We start from the raw sequence: 18,352 nt of genomic DNA on the forward strand, positions 1-18,352 counted from the left end.
ATGGGATTTTTCATTGTTTTGAGTTGGCGAAAATCCGTTTTATTTTGTCAATAACCGCGAAACCGTTACGTGATTGACGTACGCCTGTGCTCAATACCACCGTTCTTATTCCGGACATCTAAATGTCTATCGATATAGCAATATTATGCTATCTATACCAATGATCATAAATCTAAGAGGGGCTATAATATTACTTGCATTTTTTCTTTTACTTACCTGTCATTTCATGCAGTCTGTTTTTCCCCTTTTCACATGAACATTTTATAAGGCGGAAGCTTGCTTTGCAATTTGATGGCTTCTAAGGCTTGTTCCATATACATGACATGTAAATTTTCAGTATCAATAATGATAACAGATGAGCAGAATCTAGAGAGCAGTCTATTTTTTGTAGATTTTTGGTTCATATGCACAACAAGATTATTACAGATTTTGCTCCTCAACAATATTGATTTTGATATAACACAAAATGAGCTTCACAGAGAAAATGAGGAATAATGTTCCAAAAAGGATTGCCCAGCACTTCAAGATAATGAAAATTAATTATTATTGTTAATTTATATGTATATATTATATATATAGATATATGTATTATATATATATATATATAGATATTATTATATCGTTATATATATAATATATATATTATATATTGTCGTCTATCACAGTCCTGCAATTCGATTGAGTGGTATTTATAGTGTGGGGTTCCGGGTTGCATCTTACTCATTAGAAGTCCATCCCTTTTCTTACTATGTGCGCTGTTTCTAGTAGCTCACTCTCCTGCACGAGTCCTAGAGCTACTTCAGTCTATAGTTTTTGCTGATTCCTTTTCAAGGATCTTCGGATCGTGCTTAGTTTCCTGTGATTATGGGTGTAATTTCCACTGGCATATCCCATATCCTTCTTATTTCTATTTTCAAGTCTTGATGCTTATCCCTTATTATTATTATTATTATTATTATTATTATTAATTATTATATTATTATTATTATTATTATTATATTATTATTATTATTATTATTATTATTATTATCATCGGCAATAATGTTATCAGTAAAGATCTGATATGAGCCTTCACGTCAACATATCTGAGATCCAAAGACTTTGAAATGAAATGGTCGTCTCATAACCAGATTAACGAAATCGAGTTTTTAGGTTGATGCATTGCATAGCATGTGGGAGGGTTTCGCAATATTCACTTTCACCTGAAGTTCAGAACCTCTAGCCTAACTATACGAAAAATATAAAGACAAATGATTAGCTACATTAATGAGCTTTTGGACTTCGTCAAGATTAGACCTATAAGTGATCGTTACCAATGGTCAGGTTATGGGCTTGCCATAGAACAAAACTCCGTGTAGGTATAAGGCCAGCTTAAAAAAAAAAATCAAGATTACTCTTCGTCGATATCTGGCTTACATTAGGCCCATCCCTTAATATCCTCCTGCTATTACGTAAGAATGAGTGAAAACTTAAAAGTTTATCACCGAAAATCTTTGTATCATCACTACTTGTTGCACATTTTAATAAATTTCATGAGCTTAGAATAGTTCTTCATTTCCATGAAGCGAATAGATTACCTGACTATAATATAATATAGAGAAATCTTCTTCGCAACATGACCCAAGGTTTGCGACGCTATTGCATATGGATCAGGAATTCGTGATTCAGCATTTACGAGCACTCGCATTTAGTAACAGTTCATGACCACTTGAATTACGACTCTTTTTTTTTTTTTTCCTCTCTCTCTCTCTCTCTCTCTCTCTCTCTCTCTCTCAATGAATGCATGCCGCTTTTATCAAAAGACAAGGTGGAAAATTTCCATACCTCTGAAATAATTTGGCTTATTCCCTTGATAATCATAACAAAAATCTATGCTACAGATGTAAATATAACCAGGAAAGCGGCATCACTGTGTGCACGTTATACACAACTTTTTTCATTTTAGACAACTTAACAAATAGTAATTTAGGTGCCCCGTAGGAGGGTAGCGCCATCAGTGGACCTCATGCGGTACACTGTAGGCATGACTTAAGGTTCTTTGCAGCGTGCTTTCGGCCCCTAGCTGCAACCATTCCCGTTCCTTTTACTGTACCCCCTTTCATATTCTCTGCCTTCCATCTTACTTTCCACCTTCTCGTAACACTTAATTCATTGTGCAACTGCGATGTTTTCCTCCTGTTACACCTTTTAAACCTTTTACTGTCAATTTCCATTTCAGCGCTGAATGATCTCATTGGTCCCAGTGCTTGGCCTTTGGCTTAAATTCTATATTCAACTCAACTCAGTGATTTTAGTGACAAAAATGAACTAGATTCGAACTTGTCCGTGCTTTTGAGACATTGCTACACGAGTGCACTACTTCGTTATTGCTCTGGAATCGATAGAAATATTGATTTCCTGATGTGGAGTTTGGCGGGAAAATGCTGCAGGATTTTCCAATCATGCTTTGTAAGGACTACATGGCGTCATCATGCATTAAACTCTACGGAGTTGAATGTGACATCTTCAACGCTCTGACAGTCGACAAACCACTTGGCATCATGCCAACTTGGGCTCTTGCTCCTGGAGCAGACCGTAACTTAATTTCAAGTTTACAGTACTATGGGCGTCCGCACGTAGGGGCGAGTGGGGACATTTCCCCCACCTCCCCCTTTGAAATCCAGGAAAAAATTATATATTATATATATCACATCCACAGGTAATACACACACACACACACACACACACACACACACACACACACACACATATATATCTATATATATATAATATATATATATATATATACATATAATGTTTATTACATGTAACTACACCACTTTGTTTTCCTTCCATTCTAAAGTACATTCATTCTGTGTAATTTGTGTAAGAAGTAAATTAAAGGTATCCTTATTGTATTGTTGTATGATATTTGTGACATTATTCTTTTAAGAAATGTTTGATTTCAGTTGAACTTTATATGGTACTATTTAAAAAAAGTCAGTGTAACTTTCAGTATTCTTTTTTATCACATCTTGCTTCAACTTATATTTTTGGCATCGCAGTTTCCATCGCATCAATATATATACATACACACACACACACACACACACACCACACACACACACATATATATATATATATATATATATATATATATATATATATATATATATATATATAATTTAGTCACTCCATTTGAAAAATATGCTGCGGACGCCCATGTACACCACAAACCAGGAAAACACACTGTTTTTCCTGAGTATTGTCTCATTGAATCAATGTATCATCCATCTCATCCTGTAAGATGTCTTTATTTTCTAGAATTCGTTTTCTTCTTCTCCATCTCCTATGCGTGCTTTAAGCTTGTTATGTGTTGTTTTTTATTGTTTTTACCAATTGGGAGTTGCATGTTAGATATATCAATAAACAAAATACAATGCAATTATAATGAAAATCTGTAGTTCTATAGCTGAAATACAGATTTTTTTTTCTTCAAAGCAGAGGGACGGCAATAATCGTTAGAAGCGTTCGACCTACAATTCAAGGAATGGACGTTTATGAAATGAGAGATAGATAGCACCACATAGATTGACTGTTAGCGTTAATCTATGTGAAGTAATAAATACCGAAATCCCTAATTTCATTAAAAAAAGTCGAAGAAAAATAACCATCTGGCTTTTACTCCATTTATTCCAGAAACCGTAGCCTCACGCACAAAAGAAAAAAAAATCGTTAGTTAAAGCAAAGATATTAATCCACACACTTAATAAGTATACGATCATAAAGTCTTCAGTATCATCAACAAGAAAGTGTTGAGGTTTGCAGTGAAATGCGTTCTATCTATTGCCTTCTATCCAGCTGTTTCTATCCGCACCCCTATCTGGTTCGTGACTCCAGATCTTTTCGCTATGCCCATTTTCTAGGATTCGTAGAACCTCCTTTAAGGTCGTCGTACTGCTTCTTCCCCATTTGTCTGTCTTCACAACACCTCCTCATTGCATGTTCCAACCATCTCACTCTTCGTAATATTTTCTTTCCACTGAAAAAAGAAAAGAAAAGATAAAATCATTCGAATCCGCGTCCATCTTAGAATTTGGGATTTTTCCGATGATTTTCTTATTTTTATTCTCTCTCTCTCTCTCTCTCTCTCTCTCTCTCTCTCTCTCTCTCTCTCTCTCTCTCTCAGAGGTACTTTCACTGTCATTCGTGGATTTTTGTCTTTATTTATATACATACATACTTTCGTCTAGCTAAACAAGAATATTACTGTGGATCCTTCTACTGACACACACACACACACACACACACACACACACACACACACACACACACACACACACACACACATATATATAAATATATATATATATATATATATATCTATATATATATATATATATATATATATATATATATAATATATATCAAAAGCTAGATGAGATTTATGAGAAAACAGAAAAGAAACGTTTAAAAAGATCACAGCCTTTCAATTTTGACCGAATTGGTGTTGAACAAATTGGTTCTTATTGGAAAAACAACATATATTTGTCCTTAAGCATTATAATCATAATAAAGTATAAAATACATAAAAAGTCCTTCTTCGTAATGAAAATGGTAGAAAATAGATAATATCTTCCATAACAGTTCGAGTTTAAGAACAGCCGTAGTATTTTGTTTAACATGACTACAGTACTTCAAGAACTGAACAACATTCACTGAACGTCAGGAATAATAATCAAGTTAGTTATGGAAAATGTGAAACACCTTAAAAGCTGAACAAGTCAAAATATTCTCAAACCTAAAATATCAAATGGCAGTCTCTGATCGTGGAAAAATGTTACATAATAAAGTATATACTGTAGTCAAATTTACTTGTAGGTTTAAAGCTAAAATTATTCTGCCACTTATTTCCATTCTAGAACACTTTCCATAGGCATTGCATCTCATAATCAAATAATAAATATTTGACTCCTGAAAATCAAAATTTTTTCAGGCGATCTTGATGCAAATAAGATGGCGGAATTAGAATGGCTGTCGTGCAGTCATAGATATCAAAACATAATCGCATACGTGTAATGGCGGCAAGTAGGAATTCGAAGAAAAGAGATCAGCTGATCCATCCCGGGGGAAGTGACAGCGACGGTTCATCCTCACTTGGCTGTGTGGTAACGATTGCCATTTAATTTACGACTGACACATGTTATATTGAAGTAATAAATGATTTACTGGGAGATCTTAAATGGCGTGTAGATTTAAGCTTAAAATGAAGTGTGATTGATGTAGGCTTTCCTTCGAATGATTTAGGCTAGGTTATAGTAGTCGGAAGCCCTAGTTTTCGCAGGCTCCTACTAGACCTGTGACAAATAGGTATCATTAGGCTTAGACTATCAAGGCTTTGGTAGACTTAGGCTACTACGTTAGAGATACTAGATTGTTGGGTAGTTCTGAAAGCCTAGAGTGAGCCATAAGCCCACGAATCTGTTAATTGATGTATGAAGGTTGAGCCTACCTTGGGACTTAGCCCTATAGGTAGGTAGTAAAGGTAGATCTAGGTAATAACTCCGCATTGGGTAGGTCATAAAGGTAGACCTAGACAATCCCGTGAGATAGTAGGTTATAGGTAGTAGGCCTAGCCATTTTGTTGACAGTCTGATAGATACAGGCTTGGAGTAGCCTAATTACATAGGCTCTAGGTATGACTACAATTACCTGTCATATTAGGTAGGTGACAGTTACAACTATACAATTATAAGATTAGAAAAAATGCTAAATACAATTACTCACTTTTAATCATTACCTTAAAAATTTAATTATAATTACAAATACTATCTTATTTGTTGCACAATTATATTTCGTACACCTAGCCTATTCCTTTGGAAAAACAAACAAAATGCAGATTGTTGCAAAAAAAAATTATTGTGAGGTTGGTCTCTTTTAAAATCAATTTATGCAACAATTGTAATCATAATTCATTCTATAAAAATGTGACTCATATACAATTAAAAATAGTTACTTTATAATTACTTACCTTAAAGATGTGTAGTATTATGATTACAATTACTCCAAGCCTGCTGACATGCAAATATCCAACAGAGTTCCTACAAGGTGTCAGTGATGTAAGTAGTTGTGAAGTCAGAAAATTGTGTAGATAATTAATGTTCCTATCAGACAGGGCTTTGTTCTCTTGACCCTTGAGTGGTGTAGAAATAATAAATTAGCATACTGTCTAAGCTGTCATAAAAATAACCTCTTATATAAAATAATACCACTGATAAAAGGTTATTATGTATGAGGCTAGGTGTATGTTGGAATGGATGTATAGTCTGGATAGGCTGTGCCATCCAAGGAACTCCTGTGATTTTAACTTTAATATTAATCATTAGAGCCACTCCTTTCCACCATAATTTGATGACTGAGGTTGACACTTCTTTGTCAGTTATTCATATGAGAATGCAAACCTTCATCTTTTATTTGGGATTGCCTTTGGTAAATGCTGGTCTGGTTGTTGAAGCTCAGTAACAAGGTAGTTAACTAGCAACAGGTGACCAAGGAGTAGGGAACCATCCATTCTCTGAACTAATGGTGTCAATTTTACTTTTGACTGCTTTGTTGAACAGATGTCATTAGCTGCTCTTCACCCTAATTGTTGTTACTGAAATATTTCTTGGTTTGAATGGATGATGGCATTGAATTTTTTTTTTCACGACTATGATTGTTGGAGGAAGGATGATGCCTGATGATGTTCTTGCCTATAAGAATGATTAGTGTAGGTACTTAGATTGAATGTGTGTGTTCTTGTGTGTAGGAATGCACCGATACCAAATTTTTGACCGATACAGATGCTGATACCTGTTACCTCCATATTACTGTTATTTAGGAGAATATATATTGTTGCTAAAATCATTCTTATTCTCTGGTTATTGTATATGAAAGATTCAAAAGTTGAAAGGTCATATAGTAGGGTTATTTAAACATGTCAAAGGCATAAATTTATTGAAAAAGAACATCAAGTAGTAGTATTTAGTATTTAATCCCTTTTTTACCAGGGTACAGTTTGGCTTATATTATGGCTACCATTTGAAGACTTTTTACAATTTAGGTAGGTAGTGTTATTCGAATTCATTGGGTGACGAGCAATCTGAAATCACTAATATATACTTTATTCTGAGTTTTAATTTATATATTGGCTAGAAACAGTTAATACTCATTTATTTAGATTATGAAAGGTCCTGGTAATGGAGGGGTTAATTTTTTGCCACATTTTTATCATTTCCTCCTCTTGAGATCTTCTTTTCACACAATTTACATTTAACTTTTGTCACGTCATCAGTAACACGCTCATAAAAAGTTCAGACACCGCTTTTATGATGAAATTGATGAATGCTAGCCATTTCTGTTCAAGTGAGAAAATATTGTGTGCTCACTGCATTACAACGTTACTGCTCATGTCTAATTCCAAGCTGCAGCAGTAGCAGAACAGTAACTCATTGCTAATAAATTCACTGTTTTTAAAAGGTAAACAATGAACCTATATATACAATGATATGCCTATATATGGTTTCTTTGGTGGGCTTTGTTAATATATACATTTTAGGAAGCCTAGGAGGATTTTAAATTCCTATACTAATGACAAAAGTATTGGCTGGTATCGACCAGACATTCACCAATACCACAAACATTAGCTGCTACTGATGCCAATACTTGGGCACATCCCTACTTGTGTGTGTGTGTGTGCAATATTCTTGCCCTCTGGAAGTGTTGACCCTCATTCTTACTATTCGTTTTGCAAAGATCATGTGTTCAACTATCTGTAAACTGTGGTTAACCGAGGTGCTGGTACTAAACATTGCGGAAACTCAATGGGACGCCGTGTTTAGTACTAGCCCCTCTGTGATCAAAGTATTTTATAGTACACCCATTTTTATGCTGTATATTTATATACCTATATTAATAAACAATATCTTTGACATGGTGATTTCATGCTTTCAGTAGATCTGAGGGATGCTTATTTTTAGATACCCATTTGTCAGTCCTCTATGTTATTCATCCACAGTGTCAGAGAAGGTACTGTTTCCTCATTCAAAGACCAGTGGTTTGGACTGGCATCAGCCCCCCACCAGTGGTTTGGACTGGCATCAGCCCCCCACCAGTGGTTTGGACTGGCATCAGCCCCCCACCAGTGTTCACCTTGGCGTCAGCTTCACATGGGTTATGTCTTTTTCATTATCTTGACAACTAGCTGGTACTGTTTACCCATTCAAAGACCTGTGCTTTGGATTGGCAGCAGCCCCTAGTTGTTCACACCAGTGTTCATCTTGGCTTCAGCTTCACATGGGATACGTCTTTTGCATTATCTTGACAACTAGCTGGTTCTGTTGACCTTCAAGATCCAGTTGCCCAAGAACAGACCTCCTCCTCTCCTTTTGTGGCGACCTGGGTATCATAATAAACTGGGAGAGGTTGGATCTCTTACCAAAGCAGCAGGGAAAGCACCTGGGCATGCTCATAGACATGAGAGCAGTGTGAATTTTTCTTTGATGACACTAGTATCAGTTGGCTTAAGGTGACAGCTCAAGCTCGTGTCTTGACAGGAAAAACTACCTGGGCTATGGCAAGTTATCTTCTTGTCACATGCCTCATTGGTGCCTCCGCCACTGCGTACTTCAACTGCAACTAAAGCAGCATGGGTCAGCTTTAAGGGACTCCATTTCACTTCATAGCCTATGTGGACCTTGCGTGAAGGGTAGATGACAGGAACCTCCTAGTGGGTATTTGTTTGAACTGCCAATTTTCAGAAATGCTTCCGTTTTTGGATGCATCAGAGGAGGGGTGGGCACACTCCTGGGACACCTCTTCATTTTGTTTGTGTAGACAGAGAACACCCTTCAACAGTGCATCACATCTTGAAAATATGTGTAGCTCTACTAGCTCTTCAAACTTTACAAGACTCGTTAGATGGGTCACTGCATTGTTGATAAGGTGACACTGCAACCAAATTGGCATATGTCAACAAGCAGAGGGTATGTCTCCCTTCACATCTCACCAATTGCAATGCAGATACTAATGGGTAGTTTGCCATGGTGTCAGACTTTCAGCCAGGTACATTTTTGGCAGGAGGAATGTTTTGGCAGACCATCTCAGTTGTCAGAGCTAGCTGCTTGGTGGAAAGACTTATGAGCAGTGGGGAACTGTTGATTGACCTGTTTGCCAAATGACTAAACAAGAAGCTCCCATTGTTCTGCTTTCCTATTCCAGACCACTGGGCTACCATGGAGGATGCCTTCCAGCACCCCGTGGACAATATAGATATCTATTATTACCTAAGTAACTTACCGAGCAATTACAGAGTTGAAAGCTTCCTACCACGGTAGTCCAGAATTCAAATGTGGAGGTCGTGCTACCATTGCTAGTGTGGGTGAATGGGACCTGCCCACTTTTGGGATCACCAGGCACAACTTAGCAGAGAGCTAACAGTTCATTTTCTGCTGGTTCCCAGCCAAGATCGTTGGTTTTTGGTAGTCATCTTCATCACTTTTTCACTGTTTTTTTTCTATTTGTTATTGGTGAAGTATTCATTTTGGTGGTTTTTTGGCGAGTTAATCCTGCTAGTTTAGATTAACTTTAGTGATTTGTTCATATACGGAACAAACCTTCGGTCTTAATATTAGGATTTAATAGTGCCAAGCTGGAAATCGGTAGAATTAAAATTACACTTGTGAGATCCAGGGACTATTGGCATCTATACCAGGTCATGGGGCATGTATACCCAGAATGCCCACGGCTACCTGTGACCCACCAGTTATTTTCCTACTGCCTTTAAGATAAGACGTGTTACTGTCTATCTGATTTAAAGCCGGTTTTTCAGTTTGCCCGTTTTTTATCCATTTCATTTTTCTTATTACCTTTTCTTTCTCCGAGTGTGCTCAGTGTGAGTGAAGAGTGTATAAGTGGTATGATGGAGAATTTTGCCTCAACATCGGGATCGTCTGCCGTTTCGAAAAGGAGACAAAGGAAATGCCCAGGAGTCAGTGGCTTTCCATGTTCTAGATTTCTAACTTCGGTGTCGAGGGATCCTCATGCAACGTGTAGTAGGTGCAGGGAAAACGTATGTACGATTACTAATCCATGTTCTGTTTGTCGCGATTGGTCGGTGGAACAGTGGAAAAAGTTCTATGAGAAAAGCCAATACAAAAGGAAGGTGGTGACGCCATCTTTGGATGACCAAACCTTACCGGCTTCTTTTGTATCGGCAATAAACCAGGCTGCTCCATATGTTTCTCCACCTGCTTTTGATTTGTCCCATGCCCCTTCGGTTTCTCCTAGCGGTTCAGTATCGGAAACGTCAGGAGGGGCCTTGGGTAATTTTATGAATAATATGCACTCTCCTTTGTTCCCAGCAAGTAGAGGGGGAGCACCGCCATCTTTGTTCCAGGCTCCTGCTCCCGAAACGCATAGGTTGGATGGTACGTGGTTAGCGCTAGGCCTACCAGGCGTACCAACCTTGGATGGTTTGATTGCGCATTATATGGCGTCACGGTTCCAGCAGGGTCCGGCAGCGCTGAATGTTCCTCATCCCCCTGGCTTGCAGTTTATGGGAATTAATGCCGCGGCTACGCCATCAAACTCGATGTTTACAGCGATGCAGAATGTGGGAGGTAGTTTGGCAGCAAACGTGCGGTTGCCAGCAGAAACCTCACACTCTCCCCCTACGAGAGGGATGACATCACAACATACGTCACACACCGATATGGCAGGCGTGATGACGTCACAGACTGCTTCTCGGCCTATTTCGCTGCACCCAGACTCTAATACGCCTTCTGACTCGACAATGCAAACTGTAATGCAGAAATTACAGGATATAGAGAAGAGAATGGATAAGAGAGAAAAAAAGAAAAAGTGTGATTCGCCTTCTTCGTCTTCTTCCTCTAGTTCGGCGTCATCGCTAAGTCCGATAACGTCATGGCGAGCGCCAGTCAAGTGTTGGAGAAGGATTCGGGAATTCGCGACTGATCCTTGGGCTAAGAGGAGAAGAATCAATTCTTCTTCTTCTTCAGACCAAGACTGTCGTATCCAAGTCAGCAGGGAGATCGGGAAGTCAGTGGCTAGTAAGCACAAGGCTAGCATACGAAGCCGTTCGCAAGAATCCGAACAAGCGAGAGAGGCGACGGCCGACGGACTAGCGGCTGATGCGGAGTTGCCAGTTTGGATCATAAAAACTACGATACCGCTGGTAAAATCAATGTTGGCGGCGAAAGGTGCAGCAGAGGATAGAATGCAGGTCCCAGTTTCGCCTGTAAGGCCATTCAAAATACGTACGAAGGACGATAAGGCTCCTATTAAAAGTACGAAGAATAGGGAGTTGGCAACCTCGGCGGATATGTTCGTGGAAGGCAGTGTCCGTCTGGATGAAAGGTCGAGGCCGAGTTCTCCGACGCTCGTAAACGATACCAATACTAATAGAGACGAAGTTATATAAATCTGTCTTAAGGGAGCCTTCATCTTGGAGATCTAGACAAGATTCTCGCTCTAGATCCGTGAGCAGAGAAAGAGTGAGGCGTTCTCGTTCCCCTGCTGACTATTCGGGAGCAAGCCAACGGCGACCAGCAAAGATCAAAGAGACCGCAGCCGTAGGGGCAGGCGGCTGTGGAATTCCGGGCCGTCTGTCGGAAGATAGGGGCGAGCCAACATCCCTTGTGACGGAAAATGGTACATTAGAGCCGGAGGAAGGAGAAAACCAAGTTTCTGGCCTCGTATGCAGAGGTGATTGATTTGATTCGTCAATTCAATAACCTTTTGGAGAAGACAGAATCACCGGCCAGTATGCTTCCGCCTGGAATTGACATGGCATTTGGATTAAAAAGGGATACCAAGGTGTCGTATGAATTGCCTTGTTCAAGTCATGCGGATTCTGTCTTGCAACACGTAAACGCAAAGATTGCAGGAAGGGATAATTCCTTAAGATCTAATAGATCATTTAAATTTATTCCCCCTCCAATGATGAAGCAAAGGAAATATTATACGACACCGAAGGTCCCTTTGCTGTCTAGACAAGTGAACCCTAATGTTGTAAGATTAAGGTCTGGATTAACCTTGGATCAGGTTAAAATGGAGTGCTCTTCAATGACGTACCAAGAGGCTGCTACGTTAGAAGCAACAGCTTCTTCTGTCTTTCAGGCTGCTTCTTGGTTAGATCTTTGGTCAACAGCAGTGGCGAAGATTGCATCCTCGGAAGTGACAAGAAAAGTAGTGGATGATTCATTGTTCATTAGATTACTACAGTCAGGTTCCAAGGCGATTGCGTACCTGACAAACGTAGGTGCCAATGTTTGGGCAAATATCCTGCTAATGAGGAGAGATGCAGCGTTGGCTAGACTAAGCCGCACTGTGGATTTGGATTCCCTGTTAGCGATGAGGAATGGGGATATCTTGGAGTGGCAACTGCTGTTGCCAGAGGTCATACTGCAAGAGGCGATAGATGGAAGAACGACGGACACTCACGATAGGTTGGTACAGCAGGCAGTTAGGAAAATGTCTAACAGTCAAGCTACTCCTTCGGAGGGAAGACAGCAGCAAATGTCTCTGAAGAAGACAGTGAGACATAACATCCCTAATAGAGCCACAAGACCCTCTTCCCCAAAGAGGCTAATTCATCGGCCCTTTCACAATAGAAACAACAGAGGGAGGGGCAGTAGGGGAAGAGGGAGAGGCTCAAGAAGATAGGATGGGCGCCTCTCATAACTCGGCCACACCAGTGGGGGGTTGCCTGGCAAATCACTGGAAGGTGTAGCAGGAACTAGGGGCAGAGCAGTGGGTGGTGGATGTTCTCAGGATCGGGTATTTGATCCCGTTCGAGGTAACCCCGCCCCTGACAGATCAGCCATTACCCCACGTCGCTTATGCCCACGAATCTCAGAAGGCCATTATTCTGCAGGACGAAGTGAAGAAGATGATGGAAAAAGGAGCTGTGGAACAAGTATGCAGTCCGGCAAAAGGCTTCTACAGCAGGATTTTCCTGGTACCCAAAGCCAACGGGGAGTGGAGGACAGTAATAGACCTGTCAACTCTGAATCTGTTTATAAGGAAAACCAGTTTCAAGATGGAAACTCCAAAAACGGTTCTACAAGCAGTCAGGATCGGGGACTTTATGCTGACAGTCGATCTAAAGGACGCATACTTTCAGATACCAGTCCATCAGTCTTCAAGGAAATTTCTCCGCTTCAGTCTTGCAGGGAAAGCTTTCGAATTCAAGGTCCTGTGCTTCGGACTGACAACGTCTCCTCAAGTTTTTACAAGAGTGTTCACTCTCGTGTCGACGTGGGCGCATGCTCAGGGGATCAGGCTAATAAGGTATCTGGACGATTGGCTGGTGATAGCAAAGTCCAGGGAGAAATTACTCAGGGTCAGGGCGACCCTCCTGCAGCTTTGTCACAGCCTAGGTATTGTGATAAATCAGGAGAAGTCGCAGTTGGATCCAAGTCAACGTTTGGAGTATCTGGGAATGATTATAGACACAACAGAAGCCAAAGTATTCCCGACAGACCAAAGAATAGAGAAATGCAAACAAGTGGTGAATGCCTTTCTGGGAAAACAAACACAGCCAGCAAGACAGTGGCAGGTGGTGCTGGGAATGGAAGGCTACACCTTCGGTCCCTACAATGGAGGATGAAGGAGTTTTGGTCACTGTCAAATTAACGTAATTTATTGCTTGTTTATTTTCTTAAATCAGCCTTGTAACTTAGTTTTAAGTGTTCTCGTATATTTAGTTCAGCAGCTGTATTTTTTTTACGTTAACGTAACGTTCAGTGTTTTTGCTCAGTGATTCCTCCTCTTGTTGTGAATTACCTAACTATCGTGTTAACGATTGTTTTTATTTTGTTTTCGAGTTGGAATGGAACTGTAGTGCTGTGAGTGGAGGCCGGCCAAAAATAGTTCGGGCCTGTATAAGCTTCTGGACGTACACTCTTTTGTTGGCAGCCTTCTGGAGATTTACCTCACGCCTTTTTGGAGGAATACTCCGACGGACCTCCCTTGGAAGTGGTTTTCCGTAGATGTGCTGAGCCATCTACGGCGTATGTGCATTGTGGAGTTTGATCACGGCTGTGATAGCGCAGGTTATCGTCTTGCGACACCTGTACTCCTGATTCCCGCCGGAGGATTTGGCGGAAGACGTGGTCGTCGCTGTCCCGCCACGTAGGAGGCGTTACGCCAACCACTGTCCTGTCCATCTTCAGCTGTTTGTCCAGGAGAGCTAAGGGCTCGTGAGGAGGCTCGTAGGGAGGCAATTGCCAGGTAAGAGGTGATTATCCTGTGTTGTCCCTCGGAATTGATCTCGACCCCTGGGTCTACCTGGACAATTTGTGGGCTCCCCCGTATAGCTGCTGGGAGGTTGAAGCAACTTCCGTGAACTCCTGTGCACTTCGTTGTACGCGAGGATTTGCGTATTTAATTATTAATTATATTTGTATATATATATGTATGTTATATTGAGTTGTCGGTATTGGGTATTTACTGTCCCTCAGAATATTATTTGAATTTAGTTTTAAGTTTAGTACCAACACTGTTAGGTAGGAGATTTAAGGTTTTCCTGTCTTTATTTTCTCTAGTCTTCCTTCAATCTTATAATTATAGGTTAGTGGTTTTTTTCATTATTGGGCCCGTAGTATCATTATTTGAGCCTTTGGCATGTTATGTCCTTTCCTTTACTTTGTTAGGGTCAACTTTCAGTATTAGGAGTCCTTGTGAGCTGTTATTTGCTCCTCGTATTTTGTGTATTTAATGTTAAGTTTCCTCACAAGGCTTATTTAGTGTTAAGTGTATTTTGTAATTAAATATTGTAAATTTTGTTCTGGTGTTTGTGTCCACATTCCTCATACCCTGTGTACTTTCTTACTGCCTACGATCCCTGTGATTATTGAAATATAAAGAACCTGTATTACGGCCAAAGGGGTCGTAACAGTCACCAATAGTAGATCACCCGTACGAGCAAATTCCCTTGTCGGCAGAAGTGAGGAAAGACTTGCTGTGGTGGGTGAACGACGACAATCTGACAGTGGGTGTACCCCTTCAACAATCCTCTCCAGACCTCTTGCTGTTCTCGGATGCATCACTAGAAGGCTGGGGAGCCCATATGGAGGAGTTGATGGTGTCAGCAAAATGGAGTTGCAAGGACAGAGAACTCCATATAAACGTGCTGGAGTTAAAAGCAGCGTTTCTAGCTCTACAGGAATTCAGGGAGAGAGTAAAGGGACACTCAGTGTATTGATGTCAGACAACACCACAGTAGTAGCTTTATACCACAGTAGTAGCTTATATAAACAAACAAGGAGGCCTAGTTTCTCGGCAGTTACATGTGATGACAGTTCAACTTCATCAGTGGGCTGTAGAGAACCTGGTAGACATCAGGGCCAGGTATATTCCGGGAAAAAGAAACATAGTGGCCGACAAGTTGAGCCGCAGGGATCAGATTCTGGGAACGGAGTGGTCCCTGCACCAACAGGTAGTGGACAGGATGCTCATGTTGTGGGAAGGACCGATCATAGACCTATTCGCAACCAGGTACAACATAAAGTTGGAAGTGTATTGTTCGGTAGTCCCAGACGCAGAGGCAGTAGCAGAAGATGCACTATAACACCCTTGGGACAATCTGGACGTGTACACATTTCCTCCATTTTGTCTGATCCGTCAGGTTCTGAACAGGGTAATGTGGTCTCAGAACCTCAAGATGACCCTGGTAGCTCCGTTATGGCCGAAGGCAGAGTGGTTTCCAGACCTACTGGAACTCCTAATAGATGTGCCGGGAGAGTTACCCCCATGGAGCAACCTACTGTGTCAGCCGCACATGGAGAGGTACCACCAGTCGGTGAAGTCCCTATCGCTTCACGGGTGGAGACTGTCAAGTATCTCCTCCGAGCGAGAGGGTGTTCGCAGAAAGCAGCAACTCAGATGGCAGGAAATATCAGAAAATCATCTGCGACAGTATACCAAGGAAAGTGGTCAGCATACTGTGATTGGTGTCGTAGAGGGAACTTGTCTCCACTCGGTACCACTATTCAGCAGTTAGCAGACTTTCTGATATATCTCAGAACAGAAAAGCATTTGTCTGTATCTGCAGTGAAGGGGTACAGGGCGGCCCTAGCCTCAGTCTTACGAATGAAAGGAGTGGACATTTCGTCCTCATGGGAGTTGGCCATGCTGATGAGGAGCTTTGAACAGTCATGTCCACCAAAGGAGCTAAAAGCCCCAGATTGGGATCTGACCATGGTACTGAGTAGTCTGACAAAACCCCCCTACGAACCACTAAGGCAGTCCACGGATAGGAGCCTGACCCTGAAGACAGTCTTCTTATTGGCCCTGGCTTCAACCAAAAGGGTGGGGGAGCTACATGGCCTGTCATATCTCATAAAGCACTCGAGAGGTTGGAGGTCAATGGTATTTGAGTTTGTCCCAGAATTCGTGGCCAAGACCCAAAACCCAACAATAGTAGATGGCAGATTCGACTCCTTTACCATACCTTCCTTGCCAGACTTTGTAGACAATGACAAAGATGAGATGCTTCTGTGCCCCGTCAGCGCACTAAGGGAGTACTTAAGAAGAACAAGGCACCTCAGGCTGGGGTCCCGGAGGTTGTTTGTAAGTACAGGACGGAACAAGAAGGAAGTGTCCAGGAATACAATATCGTTTTGGCTAAGGGAGACTATCAGAGATGCTTATATGGTAGAAGACAGAGGGTCAGATAGCTAGGTGGGAGCAAGAGCTCATGACATCAGGGGCTTGAGTGCTTCTCTGGCATTTAAGAAGAACATGTCTGTGGATAGAATTCTGAAAGCTGGTGTGTGGAAACGCCAAACAACTTTCACCTCTTCTTTTATTTGAAAGACGTTGCCCATAGATCCTTGGACACTTTTTCCTTAGGTCCAGTGGTGGCGGCCCAACAAGTGATATAGCTCATCCAGTACCCCTGGCGGGTCAGTTTGCGTCTAGTCTAAGATGAAGGTATGAAAGTAGAATGAATGGGATGACTGGTCTTTTTTCTTTACTACTTTCTTTCTACTCCTTTAACTACGGGCAAATATAAGGAGGAGTACCGTCATGTGCTGGAACGGACTAGATGCAGGTGAGGTGGTCAGCCATACTGTGAAGCTATCTTAGGTTATGATATACTTTTCAGTAGCAACACACCCCTCTAGATAATAGGGAAGAGAGGGGTGAAGGTGGATCCAGTTGCAAGGGACAAGAGTAAACCATAGTATGGTATCAACACCCAGTGAGGGAAACCAATAGATTTGCTTATCTTTGGTTTTAGGTTCATTGTCCATTCTCTTAGAATTTCCCTATATATTCGGAAATGGATAAGGTGGCAAACTCCCAGTCAGTTGTAGAGACTTACCTCCCTCCAATAAGTAAGTCTATCCTAATGTTAAGACCGAAGGTTTGTTCCGTATATGAACAAATACCAAATTTGTAACTAATTTGTATTTTTCATAACTAACAAACCTGAGGTCTTAACAGTTAAAGGCCCACCTCGAACCACCCCTCTAGCAGTCTAAACTGGGTTAGAGATATAACTGGTGGGTCACAGGTATACATGCCCCGTGACCTGGTATAGATGCCAATAGTCCCTGGATCTCACAAGTGTAATTTTAATTCTACTGGTTTCCAGCTTGGCGCTAGTAAATCCTAATGTTAAGACCTCAGGTTTGTTAGTTATGAAAAATACAAATTAGTTACAAATTTGGTATTTTTGGACAATATATCTGAGTCTAGCTCTTCAGGTGTTTGGTTTTGTACTGAAGGTTGCAAAACTAGATTTGTTATGAATCTCACACTAAATTTACAAAGTGTAGGGTGCAAGAGTGTAACAGGGAGGTTACCTGCATAGAATGTCAACGGTGGGATGAGCAACAGTGGAAGGTCTTTAAATCTCATTCAGAAAAGTTGGATAGGGAAAATAGGGCTAGCATAGAAGCTACTCCTTTGCGTGTTGAAGTGGAGCGTAGCACTATTTCTCCCCCTCTGATTCCTGCTGTCTCTGTAATCGCTGTGACTCCTGGTCCTGTTCTCAATCTGTTCCACCCTCTATGCATCCCACCTCCTGTCAATGTGGAAATCAGCTAAGACATTTTTATGATAAAAGTTTTATATATATACTACTAGTACTTAACAAGTAAGTTACATGATCAAAGCCCTCCCTTCTCCCCTTGCATTGACACAAGGCCATAAACAAATTGAAGCTCTTTGTTGAGTTGTTCCTCTCTTTCTCCAAAAGTGGCTGGGTCACGTCACCTACCCAAAACAAAATAGTGCAACCCATGAATTTAAAAATTTTGTATATGTGACTTACCCAATAATTATATAGCTAAGAGTAGAAACT

The 18,352-nt window shown here is 40.8% G+C and overlaps 1 protein-coding gene across 8 annotated transcripts in view; it reads left to right on the forward strand.

The window, feature by feature from the left end:
* Positions 1 to 4,966: 4,966 nt before the first annotated feature.
* LOC135224628 (uncharacterized) overlaps positions 4,967 to 18,352 on the forward strand; it is a 192,763-nt gene continuing 179,377 nt past the window's right edge. For 3 of the 8 annotated variants that reach the window (XR_010316783.1, XR_010316785.1, XM_064263826.1), the window contains exon 1: positions 4,967 to 5,147. The gene's annotated coding sequence lies outside the window, so the exon portion shown is untranslated. Of the gene's footprint in view, positions 5,193 to 6,039; positions 6,099 to 18,352 lie in introns of those variants that run through there. The other 5 variants (XR_010316782.1, XR_010316784.1, XR_010316786.1 and 2 more) reach the window with 3 other exon arrangements.

Source organism: Macrobrachium nipponense, chromosome 12, assembly GCF_015104395.2.
Source record: "Macrobrachium nipponense isolate FS-2020 chromosome 12, ASM1510439v2, whole genome shotgun sequence".
Classification (NCBI taxonomy): Eukaryota; Metazoa; Arthropoda; class Malacostraca; order Decapoda; family Palaemonidae; genus Macrobrachium; species Macrobrachium nipponense.